We start from the raw sequence: 17,727 nt of genomic DNA on the forward strand, positions 1-17,727 counted from the left end.
ACCTCCGGTTGCCTGCTCTGCTTTTTTAAACTTTGATTTTTTTTTTAGAGCCCTGGATATCCAGGGATCTAATTTTCTCCCTGTGCTGCAAACTTGCAGTGTGGGGAACATTTTTTCATTCCTGCACATGCCTGTTGCCCCACTTCAAAGGGGTTTGAGGTGGAGCAAGAGGCACGTGCCCACTCGTGTGGATGCCCCCAAGGAGAACAAATAAGCTAAGGACAGACATTGTACATAAACCAGTTTAAATTATCATAAACTGATTTAAACCTGTAACCGAACAGACATTCAGTGAACATAAACCAATTTGAAAATGGCTGAAGCCAGTTTGAGACAAACCTGGTTGAATGTAGTATCAGACTTAACTGATTTGGCTCAAACTGGTTTATGCAATGTCTGTCCTAGACCCCTTCCTGGTTTAACTTAAAACAGAGTCCCCCAGCATCCCAGATGCTTTGCAGCCCTGGGTGGCACTCTCTGCTCTGCCATGCCCCTCTGCCTGGCTGCCCCTTGTCCCAACCCCCACTCACAACTCCCTGCTCAAGCAGGGATTCCCCCCCTCCCCTCTCCCAAAGTATGGACTGTAGCCAGCATGTGGTATGCTAGCTAATGATGGACCTGTGGGTTTTTGGAGTTAATCAACAGGTAGCTGGTAATGTCCCACTATTCCTTCCTTGGAAAAAGTTGTTTAAGATGAGCTTGAACTAATGAGAGAGGCTTTTTTTTTCTTAAGTTAGGGGTGAGAAACACTGCGTTATCAACTCCCTGCTGAGCTGGTCAGAAAAGTGGGGGAACCCCTCCCTAATCAGGGCATCCTGTCAAGGCCTGGCCACACCTCCACCTCAGCTCAGCACTGTGGAAGTGAACAGAGGGCTGCTGTAGCCCTCCCTGGCTTCTAGCTTGAGCCACTGCAGGCATGTGCCTGCATTTCTTCAGTCCAGAGGGGATGCCTGTGCAGTTACAAAACAGTTCAGTCTAGCCAGGTTAGACTAACCTGCAAAGATTGAATCAATTCAGGCACAAGCTTTTTGAATGTTTGCTGCTAGGCATAGACTCTGTGCTTGTCTACAGCACATCAGCAGTGGGTCCCCAGGGGGTAGGAGGGGAGAGACAGGAGGGACAAGGACTGACCAAATCCCTTCCATTCAAATCCTCTGATGTACTCCAGAACCAGAATTTCACCAGTATGGACTGCTCCAGACTCATCCTCAATACCTGTCAGACCCACTGGAGACAAAGGGCCCCATCTAAACTCCAAGGTATATTAATCATTTGCTTTCACAGACTGCATCATTGATCTATGAACTTCTCTCCAGCCAAGCTAGAAGAAAAGGCCAGTTAGAGCAGGATATGAAACAAATAAGTCTCTTCAAGAATTATCTGCTGGCACCTAAATTCTTTGCTTTCATTACCAGGGTAGAGAGTTTCCTGCAATCCATCTGGCTTGGAAAATATTGTGGAATTTAGAAATTACCTTGACATGTCATTATAATAGTGTAGCAATCAATATTTGGACTTGTTTATCCTCTTTGTCCCTTTTCTCTTATTGTATATGCTACACAAGAGTGGCTTAAACTAATTTACAACACAGATTCCTCAGGGCTCCTTTTTGTAAAAGCTATTTTAATTCACATATTCTGTTAATTAATGGAAGTCTGTGAGTGAACTTGATTCTGATAAAAAAAATGACTTGTCAATTTTGCTTAACTAAATCTCTAATTTTAGAAAAATACTCATTTTACTTACTCTGAAATAACAGTTTTCAGCAACTAACTTGGCAACACCAATATGAAGAAGAAAGAAGGATGATCCTGCTGCTGCCCGGGAGTGGGTAGGAGCCGGCGGGAGAAAGAAAATCTTGCTGAGAATGGCGCTTCCAGAGTCACTGCTCTGCAAAACTAGAGTGGCCACAGAGGGGGCAGAAATGTGAGAACCCCAGATGGAAAAAAGACTGACGTGGCACGGAGCGGGGAGAAGACAGAAGAACATGACAGCCGGAGAGATAGAGAGCTGGCAAGTGGTGCAGTGAGCAATTAAGAAGAGTTACAATGTTCAGAGACTGAATACAGTTGAGGACTCATTGAGGGAAGAGAGTGAAAAGACTGAAAAAGTTCTGGAGGAAAGCAAGAACTCCACAGAAACAAGTAAAGCTTTTCTTTTAATTTGTTTTTAAACAGGAATGAAAGTGAAGTAAAATTTATTAAACTTTACAGAAAGAAAAAAGATTTGAGTTGCAGAGGCAGATAGCTGGAAACTATTTTTTTTGTCTTGTTTTGTTGCTAACCTTAATTTTGATAGATATGGGACTTTGTATTTGTCTGAGTTGTGAGATTGTCTGAAAGAAACAAGAGAAGAATTCAAACTACAAAAAAAGAAAAAAATAATAAATTGTGTTCTGTAATAAAAATAATAAATGACACAATAGAAAATACTGTATCGCTGTGAGTTTTTGGAATGAGAATGGTGAAATTTACCTAAATTTAGAAGATGATTTCCAGAGTTCAGTGCTGAAAGATAAACCAACATTATCTGGTGATATATATAGTGGTGTTAAAATTACACCCCTCCTGAAACATAATTTTCCATCAAGATGTGGCAGGCAAGAATCAGTCGGGATCACCACAAAAATCAACCAGTTATAAGAAACTTATTTGTAATTGGAAATTAATCTGGAAATTTACTGGAAATCTATACCTTTATAAAAATACGATTAGACTCCAAACTTCACAACCAGTTTAGCTACATATGGTTATGGCAGAGCACCTTAGGCCAGCTACCACCTTAGGCGAGTGGGGGCACCTAAACCCCAGCCCCCACCTTCGGGTGGATCATTTAACATCAGAGGCAGTTGGAGCCAGGCACGGTTGTGGCCACCTGAGCCCATGTAGGGTTCAAGACCCCAGATAGTGGAGAGTGGGGCCAGGCATGGCTGCAGCCACCTGAGCCCATGGGGAAGTGTAAGACCCCGAGGAGTGAAAGTGGAGGGACCAGACACACTGGTGAGTGGCACCTGAGCCTTCAGGGGGTGTGTTTGACCCCAGGCCCCAGCATAGAGGGCGGAGTACGGGCCTCAGGGGATGCAGAGCAGTGTGCAGTGGGGCACCTAATAGCCTGCACTAGAGTGGCAGTTAGGAGGCCCAGAGAGCCAAGCAAAGGGGTTGAAGCCTAGTGAAAAGGCAAGAAGCCCAGAGCCTAGGAGCCCCAACTGTTCGTGTGTGGGGCAAGGAACACAGTGAGAGGGGTTTGGAGCTCAATGAGAGAGGCCGGAGTTAGGGGCCAGGATATGGTTACAACAGGTGAATGCCGATACAGCTGAGTAATGAGGCCCTGAGAACAGGGGGCCTGAGATGAGGCCCTGTGAGGAAAGGGCATGAAGTGGGACTCAGTGAACATGGGGCTTGAGGGGGCCAGGTTAGGTCCAGGTAAGCCTTCAGGCACCTGAGGCCACAGGTGGGCCAGAGGCTGATTGGGTGGGGTGGCTGAGTAAGTGCCACAGGTAGACAACAGGGCAAGCCAGGAGCCCCTAATTCAGAGCGACTGGGTGAGCGACCTGGTGAGGGACTAGAGGCAGAGTCACTGCAGTGTTCTGCTAACCACCCAGCGCTCACTCGGATGAGGGTTGCAGGAGTGGCCCAAGAGGCCGCACGCTGGCTGGCCAGAGAGTGCAGGGAAACAAGCCCCAGGACCCTCCAAGTGAGGGCAGGGTGTGGTCCTGGGAAAAGGAGGGGCGGTATAAGAGTGGCCCTGCAAGGGGGCAGTATGAGAGAGACCACGTGAGAGGTGGTGGAGTGAGAGAGGCCTCAGTGAGAGAGAGGTGGTATGAGCGTAGCCCATGATGGGGCAGAAAGCAAGAGGCCTAACACTGGGATGGGTTGAGCCCAGCCCCTGGCCAGAGCAGAGCTCAGCTGTTAGGAACATCTGCGAGGCTTGGGGTACAGTATAGGTGGCTGGAGCTACATACATAAGCCCAGGAGAACAGGGCATACGAACAGGGCCTCCTGCCTAATTAAGACCTTAATTTTTAAACAACAAGGGGTGGCAGATGAGAAAGGCAGGCGGCGTGCCCAGAGGCAGGTGGGAGACTAGCACTGTGACTAGTCAAGGAGTTCCCACGTTGCCACAGTGCTTAAAACAGCGTTTTACAGAAACCAGCAAAATGATGAGTATAGCGGAGCCCTTACTTAGATATGTCTCAACACTGTGTTCCTTCAATTCTTTCTTCTTCCAAGAGTAGACCTTTGCTATCAAAAATTCTACAATTCTGGAAAAAGTATGGAACATCACCTCATAATGCTTTTCCTTAACTGCAGTATAGTAGACTATGTTTATAATCTGTCTAGATATAAGTATTTTAAAGAACTCTGACTTCAAATATGTCAGTAAAGCATCTAACACACTACTGCCCTTTAGGGTCGGATTTTCAAAAACAGTGCTAAGGTCCACAGAGTGTTGGCTTCAGTGGAAGTAAAGTTAAGCCAACAATAATGGATTTTTTGAAAATCACACCTTATATATTCAAAATGGGCATTTAAGATATTAACATGGTTCTCATGACCAAATTATACATGTTCTAGTACCATTATAACTGAAGTTATTCCTCCACAATGAAAACGTATCTCCTAGAGGTATAATACAAGATTCCCCGCATTCCACTCATATATCTTAGTCAGAATTTACAAATGCTTACCATGTCATAATATGCTGTGTTTTGCTGAAAATTCAGGCTGCCTGTTCCACTGCAGTGTTGGGTCTTTCCAGGTCTTTCTCCTGCCTCCAAGAAGCAGAAAGAGGATTCTGAGGATGACAGCCAAGTAGCTCAAGAGCTACTTGCTCTTCTGAAGAGGACTCAAGGAGCAAGAAGCAAGTGTTGCTGCACATTTCACAGAACTTGAGTGGAGAATAGGGAGTAGGGTACTTATGAGCTACTGCACTCTTCCCAAGCTCACTAGATTCCTCCTCCATTCTGGTGAAAAATTACAAACCTCAGATGTCCATGCCCACTTCCTCAGTACATCCACCAGCATATGAACAGTTTGGCCCTTAGAGGCCTCCTTCCTGTCTTTTTAAGGGAGGGGAAGAGGGTAAGAGCAGGGAGACAGATAGCAGCTGAAGATTTTTTTGGCACAAGGAGGGGAGCACCACTCATATGTAGGTTATCAAACAATGACAAGATAACTCTACCTTCAGTCACAACTGATCTAGGTTGGATTCAAACTGTTGAGCCAGAGGCAAAAGATTCTATATTTCATTTTCCATCTAGTCTTCTCACATCTCATTTATTTTAAAAGTTTAATCAGAAGTTCATAAAGCTCAGAAATAAATGTTTCAAATAAAAATAAAGTGTAAAGTACCTGCAGGTAAGTTCTTTTAAAACTCATGGCTCACCCAAGTTTCATTATTAACAAAGAGTTTAGTAGTTTCTTTATTCTGCAAATGTTATAGTGGTAAAATGTAACTTTCATTACCTGACTGTTGCTTTAGGGATGTAACATTTGCTGAAAATAAATATAAGATTCCCTATACAAAGAAAGAAGACTATATTCAGCATCAGTTGAAATCTGTAGCCCCTTGTGGATTTTCTGGGTACATAGCATCACTACAACATTCTTACCTCCGCTGCAAAAATTGTCACTAATTTCTGGGGGCAGTTATAAAAATAATGAATACAAAACTGGGAAATCAGACTAAATTAGGTAGACATACTTTACTGCTAGTTTGAGAAATCAGTTTCATTCTTTCAGACCAAGCAGCAAGAAGTCTCACAATCTGATTATAACTGTAGGCAAGTCATAATTAAATTTGGGTTACATCTTCAGCACTAAGCAGGAAAACCATCAAATCTCATTTAGCATAAAAGAGAGTCTCATTAAAATATATTAACCTTATTTTTAATAACTATATCTTCTTTATAGCTTCACAATAACCCTTTTTGTCCCCAGAATAATTTTCACTCTCTTCAGTACAGTGGATATTGGTATGACACTGTCTCTTCTCACTCTATGCATTGGCCCTACTTTTTTATGTACAGTTCAACTTTACATCTACTCTTTCAAAGGAATTCAATTTCCTACAGTTGCCCTATTTTCTCCTATAAGTGTCTTCTGTACTTCACCCAGCCTTCACCATGATTGATCCCTTTGCATTCATATACCTTCTTCCACAATGAACATCTTGCTGGTGTCATTTGACCCCAGTATTCTTTCCTGCCATGGCAGGGGGTCGGACTAGATGATCTGCTCAGGTCCCTTCCGACCCTAGAAACTATGAAACAATATTTTTTGCAGTTATGTGGGTATCCCATAGGCTTGCATGAAGTGGCTAGTATTTGCTTCGGATTTGGCCGATTCGGGGGGCAGTGATTCAATCTGGTGATTCAAATCACTGTCCCGAATCGATTCGGCTGAATCTGATCCGGAGATCCGGCTGCTGCTGAATCAGCCAAATCTCTGAATCACACAGGCCCTATCCCCCACCCACTCTCCCAGCCCCGGCAATGGCTGCCCTGCCCAACCCCAGCTCCAGCCATTTAAAAACAAAAAAAGCCCTGTTCACTGGCTACTGTCCAGTGGGGGGGTGATCCCTGCTGCCCCCCACTGCCCCATGCTGTGTGTGGGGCTCTGCACAACCCCCCCAAAGCCCCTTGTCTGCTGCAGCAGCCAATGAGTCTGGGGTTTTTGTTTTTTTTCTTGAAGGGCTTGGGAGCTGGGGCAGGCAAGACAGTCATGGGGGGGAGCTGGGAGAGCGGGTGGGGGTTGGGGGGCTTGTGGCAGAGCCCCTCACATGGCATGGGGCAGTGAAAGGCAGCAGGGATTGCCCCCTCATCTAGCAGCACCCGGTAAGTGGGGGCTTTTTTTTTAAAGAGCCGGGAGCTGGGGTGGCCTGGACAGCCATGGGAAGGGCTGGGGGAGCGGTTGGAGGTGCTCAGGGAGCCTGGTGGAGCAGGTAGGGGATGGGGCCTGGTAGAGGTCCCCCCATGGTCCCCTCCCCCCACTCCAGTCTTCCCTCCCCCACCCCCTACTTACCAGCTCTGAGTCCGGATCTAGCTCCCTGCTGCAGCAGGCGGGGACAGCCTGAATCACCAAAGCTCTCCAAATCTTTTCTGAATCAATCTGGAGAGCTTCAAATTGATTCAGACCTTTTAATTAGTCCCCTGATTCAACTTGGATTCAGAGATTCAGTCACCGAATCGGCCGAATCTCCTCCGAATCAAATCAGCACCCTAAGCTTCGCACAGCCCCAGTATCTTGGTCTTGACCTTTCTTCAAACTGTTTCTAAAAAGCCATCTATTCCATAAAGCCTACAAAAGATCATACTCACCTCCCAGTTCATACCCTTAGATTCAGTTTCTCAGGATACCGTTGCATTTCTGTTTTATGCTTAACTTGTTCTAAACACAGTTTATACCTAATACAGGGTATAATTAGTTCATACCTAATGCAGTTTATACCACAGTTTATACCACATGCAGTTTATAGTTAATGCAGGGTTGTTACTACACAGTCATTTAGCTTTAGCATTACTGTGCAGTCCCAGTGACGCATTGGTCATTTCCAACCCTACTGGGCAGTAGCAAAGAGCCCGCCAATGCTATGGCAATATAGCGTCTCATGTAGAAGAGCCCACATGGTACAATTTAAAAGTAGTGTATATACTTCTCTTACATTGCATAGTAATTTTACTTTATATAGCATGTCTTATTCAGACTGCATCCCCAAATTATTTAAAGTATTCAGAGTTAAAGATAACAAGCAGTAATAATAAAAGGTTCATCCAAGCCTAGAGGCCCCTTCAGGCTTGTGTAGTTAAGATGCACCATTTTCTGTACTCACTAGCACACAGAAGAGAGATGCAGCTAGCATCACATCTGCATACCTTTTACCTTCTAGCCCTACTGACCAAGCACTCACTTAGCTGGATTGACTCTGGAGGGAGGCTTCAACATAAATGTTAAGCTTGGATCAAAACCTCATCAGTGGACCCACAGCGTGATCCTTACCATTTTGCTCTAATAGCCCTACTGCAGGCAGCATGTAGTATAAATGAATATATATTTAAAAAAATCATATTCAACACACTATGAGCTCACAGACAAGAATATAATGTGAATAGAGTTTAATATTGTGTACTTGAATACAGTGTTTTAATAATAAAACCAATAGCTAACATGGAGCAAAATTAACAGATTTTAGCTGAGATTTTCAGTGGAGCCTAGTAGAGTTACATGCTTAATTTTCATGATATTCCAATAGGATATGACTGCCTAATGTCCTTGGGCCTTTTTAAAAATCTACATAACTAGTATTTGGAATGCTCCCTCCTGATCATGTTGTGTATATTATAAGAGATGGATTGAAGTTTGAACAACCCTGAATTAACCAAACACAAAGATTTACATTCCTAGAGGTGACTTTCAAATTAAACTTGGGGTCTTCATCCTGCCATCAGAGTGCATAAAAGGGCAGTTGGTGGATTGATTTCAGAAAGTAGTTTTTAGAAAAAAAAATAAAACCTCCATTTTCATGAAGCGGAGGGCCCCTTTAAAATATGGGACCAAGAGGTGACATAGTTTATTTGTCTATATGCATAAACACACACACATTTCCAATACATAAAATGCTATAATCTGGTAGCTGTAAAGTGTTTGTCATCAATTCCTTCATAACACCTGTTTTACTTTTCCCAAGTTTGTGCATGTTAGCAGTGGAAACAATAGTTCTACTGATACAGGGAATACAAATTCCAATTCTTCATTTTTGTCTGCAGTCACTGTAAATTGATAACTACTGTTATTTCACACAGTTCAAGGGTGCAAATGCATATCACAGTCAAGAATCTTGTTGCAAATTTTGAGGGAAAGTGGAATGCTTAGCAAGGAATTTTGTATTAAAGCAGTTCTCTGAGAAACGCCGAATTATCTGAGAAAACATGAACACTCATATTACTCCAGAGGGTATTAATCCAATTCAAATTGATCTAGTTCAGTTTATTGGGCCCATACATATATTCCCAGTAAAGATAGAGATATTCCTACACATAAGTAACTTTAATGGAGGACTTGGTGTGATAAGGTACAGATAAGGTAAATTCTATACTCCTATTTCTCAGTGCTGAACACTTTTGGCTTTGTAAGGCCAGACAGATAAATCAAAGGAGAGTGCTATACTATGCACCTAGTTGATCTCTTTTATTCACTTCTTTTGGCACATTTTCTTAAGGTATCTGTATATATATCCGGTACAAGCACAGAGAACTGTACCAAGAGGTCGGTCGCCCTTTATGTATGCACGTTAGTCTACACATACACGCACTTATACTGCTTGCACACAACAGCTAGTAGTTGAAAATGTGGCCTTCCATGACTCTAACAAATTACAAGGTATGGATGATGGGTGGAGGCCTTTTTGTCTTCACACTCTCAAGAAGAAAACAGGTTAATATTTGGGAGGGCCAACAGTGGCTCACTTATTTCCACCCAGCAGGATTGCAGTTGAGTGACTGCTGACACCCTCTACTTTATTGCTGTGAGCCACATTGTGGTAAGGTAAGTAATCATGTCCCCACCTCTAAACAACAGAGTTGTGTAAGACTAGAGGTACATGAAACCTTCTTTCAGAGAGCAGGATCACAAGTGAGAATCCTGATAGACCGGTCTACCCAACAGGAGTCAGCGATACTCAGCCTTGCTTTCTGCAACCCTGTGAAATCCCTCTTTTCTCTTTTCATTTAGCCTCAGTTATAGTTACACTGGTCTCAGAAATAAAGTATCTGATAAAATTACTAAGAAAACCTTACTATTTTTCCCACCATTGAGGGCTCATTAGGTTCCCTTTCCATTTGAAGGAATTTTTTTTTAAACAAATTGAAAGAACAACACAGGAAGAAGTCTGAATTTATAAACAACATTATTAAAAGTATAACAAAGCCTTTGTTAACTATCACACACAGAACTAATTACCAGACATTTGAGCAGTGTGTGTAGAAGCTCTGTAGTCCCATAAAGAACTGGAATCAACTAAGTTTAAAAAAAAAAGAGTGCTAGAGTCTCATTTTTTTACTGTAGCAGAATTAAGTGTGCCACATCTTCATAAATTCACAGAGCTTGAGGCCAAATGAACCACTAGATCACATAATCTAACCTTCTTCATATATCACAGGCTATTAAATGTTACCCTTATATTGCAGCCTAATATCTTGGATTAAGCTAAACCACTTAATTCCTTGGGAAACTATTATGTGCTACAGGTTGAAAACAGGAGAAACCAAGGGTGTTTTTATATATAATCTAGGAGGCGGGGGAGGGGGACTTTAATTAGATAGGCTCTGAGAGCTGCTCTAATGAAAGCACCCAGAGTGTCACGTGTATCAGCATCTTCACACTGCAAAATGGTGGTGGGGGTGTTTTAACTAAAGCTTGTTGAACAAGCTTTAATTAAAGTGCCCCTGCTACCATTTTTCAGTTTGGGGATGCTGATACACATGTCACTGGAGTATGGTAATTACAGCACATCAGGGCAGCCTTGATGCACATGTATAGGTCCCCCAAGGTGCTACCAATGCTGTGGCCCCTTCCAACGACAGATACTTGATTCAGTAAGATACACATAGATGTATAGGGCAACCCACACTTATTGCTGCAGAGGAAGGTAAAAGAACCTTAAGGTTTCTGCGAATCTAATCTCTGAGGAAACTACAGACTCTCCCTATGTCTGAAGAAGGGCGCCTGTGCCCAAAAACTTGAAAAGAACAATTTTTCCAACTACTCAGTTGGTCTAATAAAAGATATCACATTTACCAAATAACATTGTGTTCCCAACCACAAGACATATACAGGCCAACTAGCAAAGAGTGAGGATTCTTTGTACCATCTCATTACTGATCCAGCCTATGCTGTGCTCACTTTTAAATGCTTTCGATGAAAGCAGTAGCAGAAGTAAGAAAGGGCAACCAGTACACGAGCCCCACTCACTGACTTGAGGGGGAAGGGGATACATAAATAACAGCTACGGCCACTGCTCTCCTAGCCAATGTAGCACTGCTGGCTGCAGATATTTCTCCATGCACCACTACCTAGTTATGCCTCTGGATGAATGGTAGAAAAATACACATTTTCTGGCTAGAATTTATCTGCCAAATTATCCACTGAAGCAAAATTTCCTTTCTGACCCATGTTGGCACCTGACCTAAACCCTGAAGTATTAAAATTGTTGTCAGTCTTAACCCAGAGCTGCATGTGTTTTGAACATGTTGATGGCAATACAGTACTTTGTATTCTTTGTCATAGCCTATGAAGAAAAGGAATGAACTGAGGAATTCATAGATAGATAAAAAGACTCCAAGACTAGAGATTTCATTACAACCAGACACTTCATGTGAAGGCCATTGGATTGTCCCCAGAAACTGGAATTAAACATATCCAGTGTCACCAACCAGTCCCTGAATCTTGTAAAAAATGGACAAGTTTATTTGACAAGAGCTATCATCCATGAAGTCAAGCCAAATAACATTACTTTATTATTACCATCCTACTCTTTGTTGATAAAGTCTTAAATCAACTATTCCATTTTATTACTGCAGATTCACATCAGGCGGACCCATCTCCTGTTCCCTTGATTGTCATTTTGCCTTTCTTAAATATTGGAATGACACTGAAAATTCTACAGCCCTTTGCAATTTTCCCAGTTTTCCTCAAAATACTAGTCAGGTCATTCATTTGAGAATCTTGGGTGTAAGCCCTCCAGAAGATAAATTTTCAAATCCTGCTCTGTTACAGATGGTAACTATTCCAGTTTCTCTACATCATTCACTCTGGTTGAATCCATCTTCCTCATAATTTCTACATACAGAACAGAAGTATCTATTGACAGATTTTAACTTTTTCTGCACCATTATTTACAATTTTACCACTGGGTCTAGAAATGGGCCTATACAGGCAGTCCTCGGACTTATGACACAATTGGTTCCTGAAAACTTCATCTTAAGACAAAACATCATAACTCAGAACCAGTTTTTCCATAGGAACAATGTTATAAATGGGGGATTGGTTCCTTTATGATGCTCAACACAGCTGCGTCCAGCTGGTAAGACTGTTGTGGTGGAAGGGGAGAGGGGAGAGAAAAGGCGTGGGGGGGCAGATCAACACCACCACAGTGGGGGAAGGTGTGAGGCTTGGCCTAGGACAGGAACTAGGGCAGGCGTGGGATGGAGCTGCAGTTCATTGGGGGCGCGGCGGGGGGGCCGCTGCTGTGCGCCAGTGGTCTGGGAGCTGCTTGTCTGGTGACTCATGTGGCAGCTTCTGCTGCTGCTCCTGCCACTCATCTGGGAGTGCATGGGGGGCACGTGTACCCTTGGATCTGTGCAAGATGGGGTGGTCAGGGCCAGGGCTGCACCAGGCCACACTCCAGGTGGGCAGTGGTGACTATGGGGGGCTACAGCAAATTTTCAGGTGATCGCAGCCTCCCCATAGCCCCCACTCCTCTGCCCAACCTGAATGCAGCCTGCCTCAGCCCGATCCCGGGGCACACACCCCGCCCATGCCCTCCCACAACTCGCGCAGCCAGGGTGGGGTGGGTGTAGGACAGAGCCATGGCTTGACCAGGGGACCGGGGGGCGGGGGGGCTCCCACCGCTGTGCACTTGTCTGGAGGCAGCACAGCAACTCAGTCCCACACCCATCCTGCCCCAGCTGGGCAAGCAGTGAGAGGGCATAGCCCCCACTCCCAGCACCACTGCAATCCTCCTGGAACACATCCTGGTGCAGCCCCGGCCCTGCCCGCCCTGCCCCACCCCACACAGATCCGGGGGCACATGCCCCCACCATGCCCTCCCAGGCAAATGGCAGGAGCAGTGGAAGGAGCTGCCAGATAAGCTGCCAGACAAGCAGGCCTATCCCTATGAAAACCATATCTTGCTGGTCCTCCTGCCCTTCGTCCCTAGGACTCTTCATTGTCTGTCTTAATACTTCTCTTAAATATGGCCAATCAAATCCTAATAGCATGGGACATGGTAAAATATCTGCTAATCCCACAGCTAATTCTTCAGTATGGCCTATAACTGTCACTCCTAAGATTCTTCCCTCATACGTATAGGATGCCCCATGAATGCAGACCGTACTCACTGAGGTCTCTGGCTCTCTGGCCTATGCAGAAATCAAATCAGCATTTACCATGATTTGGGTACAACCTGTATCTATCATTGCAGGGATGATAAAGCCTCCAATTTTGACATCCACTACCAGTTTGGACTTTTTCCAGGCTACAGTCCATTTTTTTCTTGTGGAGAAAATCCCATAGCTGATCTCCTGCTCCTTTTCGGGAACAAACCCTGGCAATATGTCTTTTATTCCTGGAGCTGAAGCATACTACTTCTTTTGGCTCCCAATTTCTATATTCCCTATTCGTTATTTTTGGAGTTCCAATTTTACCCCTCTTTACTTGAAGAAAGATATGGACCAATTGGAAAGAGTTCAGAGGACAGCAGCAGAAATTATCAGAAGTCTAAGAAACATGACTTATGAAGAAAGGCTGAAATAAATGTTTAGTCTAGAAAACAGAAACAGTGAGAGAAGACATTATAACAGTCTTCAAATATGTAGAAGGTTGCTGTAAAGAAAAAGAAAGTAAAAGTTTTCCCATGTCCATTAGGGATTGAAAAGAAGTAATTAATTTAGGTTTCAAGAGAGATTCAGGTTAGGGAAAAAAACCATTCTAAATGGAAAGCTAGTTAAGCACTGGAATAGGGAGCTTGGGGAATCTCCATCATTGTAGGTTTTTAAGACCAGTGTAGGCAAGTATCTTTTAGAATGGTATAAGACAGAGGTCATCAAACTATGGCCTGCGGACAGGATCCAGCCTGCATAGCCAGTGGATCTGACCTGCAGAGTGGGGTTTGGCAGTATTCAGTGGCAGGGGGCTTTGCCCAGGCTGCTGGTAACCCAAGGAGTTTCTTAGGCTACAGACAAAAATCACACATATACCTGTGTAAGTGATCAGAAACTGGTTCAAATCTGTAACACAACAGAAGTTCAGTGCACATAAACCACTTTCAAAATGGCCAGAACCAGCTTAAGATAAACCTGGATGGATGCAGTATCAGACTTAACTGATTTAGGTTAAATCAGTTTATTGAACTTCTGTTCCAGATTCCCTCCAGATTCAACTTAACTCACAGTCCCCCAGCACTCTAGGATGTTTTGCACCTCTCCTGCAAATGCCCCTTCAGAGGGTGGGCTGGGCTTGCCTTGGCCCAAGCTGTCTGCTTCAGCCGAGCAAGGAGCCCCAGCTTCTGGCCTGGGTCATTGCAGGCAGGTGGCTGCATTTCTGGAATCAAAGGTGAACGTCTGTTCACTTGCCTATTGATTCAATCTACATGGCTTAGACTAACCTGTGAAGACTGAATCGATTCAGCCCCTGGGTCTTTTGACTGTCTGTACTTAGGCCTTAGGGTCTAATAACAAACACAAGGATAGATTTGATGGCAGCTGTGGGTCTCTGTGTGAAACAGTAACACCACCACAGAAGCAAACAAAGAAGGTAGAAGAAGTCTGAGAAACACTTACAGTGTGACACTGAAAAAAGCTGAGGGAAAGTTATCCTTGGAATGTGAACAAAGGAATTGCCTTCTGCAGCTTGATACCTACCATGTTTGGGGGAACAGAACTTCATCTACTTTTTATAATTAAGCAAGATTACCCCAAATAAATACCTGCAACAAAAAATTCTCCAAATGGAAACAACCTGCTGTCAAAGAAAATGAGCCAACATTTATATTATTAACCATATTTACCTATATTAACTAATAAATAATTTTTAACAGCTTAAAGTCATTAGAGATGTTTAATTAGGAGACTTCTATATTCTGCCATTTCAGGAGGTTTATGTTCTAGGATTGTGTGGACTAGGACAGGTCAGTTTGGCAGCTGAACAGAAAAATACATCAATGGGGAAGGGGGGTGGGTTACATTGTTTTTGCTGGAAAGAAAAAAAACCCTTTTATTTTGGGTTGGATGAAACTAAATTGGCCCCCAGGCTATCACTAGCTCCCAGGAAAGTGTCTAGAGACCTTAGCTAGAGCAAGCTATAAGGTATTCTGGGGTGTCTCCTTGAATCTTTCATGTTGATGTGGCTCCACTTTTATATAATACATTTAATTATTTGTCAGAGAACTGGAACTCCAGCTGTCCCTCCTCCCAGATCACTGCCCTGTTATCTTGTAGTATTTCTCCCTCTCTCTTTCTCTCTTTGTATTTTATATGTAGCCACACACACACATTCTCTCTCTCTCTCTCCCTTCCACCCCCCACCCATGTGAGACCACTGTACTACTGGGGAGAACATAAACGAAAACTCTCCCCCAAACATACCAGAACTACATGTTTAAGCAAACAAGCTATTCATCAAATGAAAAGAAAAGTATTGGCTCAGCTCTCATCTGTCTTTTATGGACTACTACATTTTTGCATCTAGTTTCTACCATATCATTTGATGTAAGCTGAACTGTATGGACTTAATTTTAGCAGTGCTTCAAAGTTTCCATCAAATAAATACTGATCTGTAAGTAGGAGCTCCTTGTTTCAGTAAAAGACTAAGGTATATTCACTATCAGGGATCCTGGTTTTCTCTGATAAAAAAAAAATCCCCAATTTTCAGATTAAAAAAAGTAACCCAATATCCACATTGTACCATGATTAAAATGAAACACCACTACTGGGAAAATGTGGATTTGAGTTACTTTTTTAAATCTGAAACTTAGGGATTTTTTAAATCAGAGAGCGCCAGGATCTCTGCTCACTGTGTTAATTCTGATTCTGAATTTGAGAGTGGTATTTAAACTACATTTATTCCTTTCCTACTTGTGTAGCCTTATCGTTTCAAAATAGTAACAGCTATTGCAAGATAATAAACCCATTTAAAATACATTGGAAGAATCAAGACATCTTTTTTTTAATACCTGGAGATTTTAAAAATTAGATTATATAAAATCTGGGTAATTGGGTGCTAACAATTGATCATCTTCATTGTTATATTTGGTTAGATTAGAATCCAAGTATTAAAATGAAGGGAAAGTAGCAATAGTTGTTTTCTGAGACAGTTTTCTGGGAATAGCTGTTTAGTCTAGTCAGAGATCACAGGGAAGTAGTAGATTTGTGGTACTGTTTTTAGACTGTTATTTTTAGACTTGAAGAGAAGTTTACAGATTTATAATTTATAATGTAATATAAAAATAACATGTCAGTCTTCCCTTTTATTATTCACAGTTTAGAAAGGAATAGCATCATACAAGGGTGATGGGTATTTTATATCAAATATAATTTTTCCTGTTATAGTTTATTTAGAATTAGAACAGATAGTGGGAAGACAAGGCATAAGAGATTCAACATCTCACTGACATTCAGAATATGCATGTTTTTTTCAATACCACCAAAGCCATCTATGGCCTAAGCACTCAGGAACCAACACTCTTGAGACCTAAGGCTGAAGGAGACTGATCAAGGAAAGGGGAGCTATCAAAGCCCATTGGAAGGAGCATTTTGAAGACCTTATCAATCGAGACTCTGTTATTGATGAGAATGTTCTCAACTTCATCCCACAACTCCTAGTCAAACATGATCTCAGAATCCCTCAAACCCTTGACAATGTAAGGAAAACCATCAAGCAGATGACGAACAAGGCACCTGGAGCTAATGGAATCTGCACAGATATCTTCAAGGAAGAGGGATAGGAGCTCACATCACAATGCCATGCCATCTTCTTAAGGATATGGAATGATGAAGAAATCTCAGATGATCTCAGGAACACCATGATTGTGACAATCTTCAAGAAAGCTACGCGTCCCTGCAAGCTGATATTGGCGTCCAGGGTGAATGACTGGAGACCCTCTGGGTTAAAATCCATGGGGAACATGGCACAGGGGACACAATGGTGGGAGTCTACTACACACCTCCCACCCAAAGTCCTGAGCTTGACCAGGAGTTCACCCAGGAAATTGGCTGAGGCTGCATGCTCCAGGACCATGGTTTTCATGGTGACTTCAAATACCCAGACATCTTGTGGGAGGATCACTCAGCAAAATCCAAGGGTCACAAAGCTTCCTCTCATGCGTGGATGACCTCTACCTGACTCAAGAAGTCTATGGGCCAACGAGAGGTAAAGCGCTGCTCGACCTGGTACTGGCTACTGGGGAAGACCTAATTGGCGACATAGTGATCGATGGGAAGCTGGGTGACAGCAACCACGAGCTGATCACCTTCACCATCCGCTATAAAGCTGGCAAGTCAGTCAGCAACACGGAAGTCCTTGACTTCAGGAAAGCTGACTTTGACAAGCTCAGGAGGCTTGTCAGTGAGGCCCTAAGGGACCACAACCCCAGGTAGAGGGGAGCTCAGGAAGAGTGGCTGCTCCTCAAGGGAGCGATCCCTCAATGCACAAGCTAAGTCTATTCCATCTCGGAGGAAAGGCAGCAAGAGGGCACAGCAGCTCCCCAGGCTCTCCCGGGATCTAGCAGACCTCCTGAGGCTAAAATGAAAGGCCTACAAAGGATAGAGGATGGGATTCGCCACCAAAGAGGATTACTCTGCACTGGTCCAGTCCTGCAGGGAGCAAACCTGGAAAGCCAAGGCTGCAACTGAACTCCAACTAGCTTTGAGCATCAAGGAAAAGCAAGAGCAACACTGGACCCCTGCTGAACCAGATGGGGCAATTGACAACTGACGCCCAGGAAAAAGCCAACCTA

At 43.4% G+C, this 17,727-nt stretch overlaps 1 long non-coding RNA gene across 2 annotated transcripts in view; it reads right to left on the minus strand.

Annotated features, from left to right (window-relative positions):
- Positions 1 to 1,881: 1,881 nt before the first annotated feature.
- LOC109322380 overlaps positions 1,882 to 17,727 on the minus strand; it is a 19,486-nt gene continuing 3,640 nt past the window's right edge. Inside the window, exon 3 of one of the 2 annotated variants that reach the window (XR_002104373.1) lies at positions 1,882 to 2,335. This is a non-coding gene — a long non-coding RNA (uncharacterized LOC109322380). Of the gene's footprint in view, positions 2,336 to 11,081; positions 11,835 to 17,727 lie in introns of those variants that run through there. The other variant, XR_002104374.1, reaches the window with a different exon arrangement.

Source organism: Crocodylus porosus, unplaced genomic scaffold (genome assembly GCF_001723895.1).
Source record: "Crocodylus porosus isolate Cpor-Errol unplaced genomic scaffold, CroPor_comp1, whole genome shotgun sequence".
NCBI lineage: Eukaryota > Metazoa > Chordata > Crocodylia > Crocodylidae > Crocodylus > Crocodylus porosus.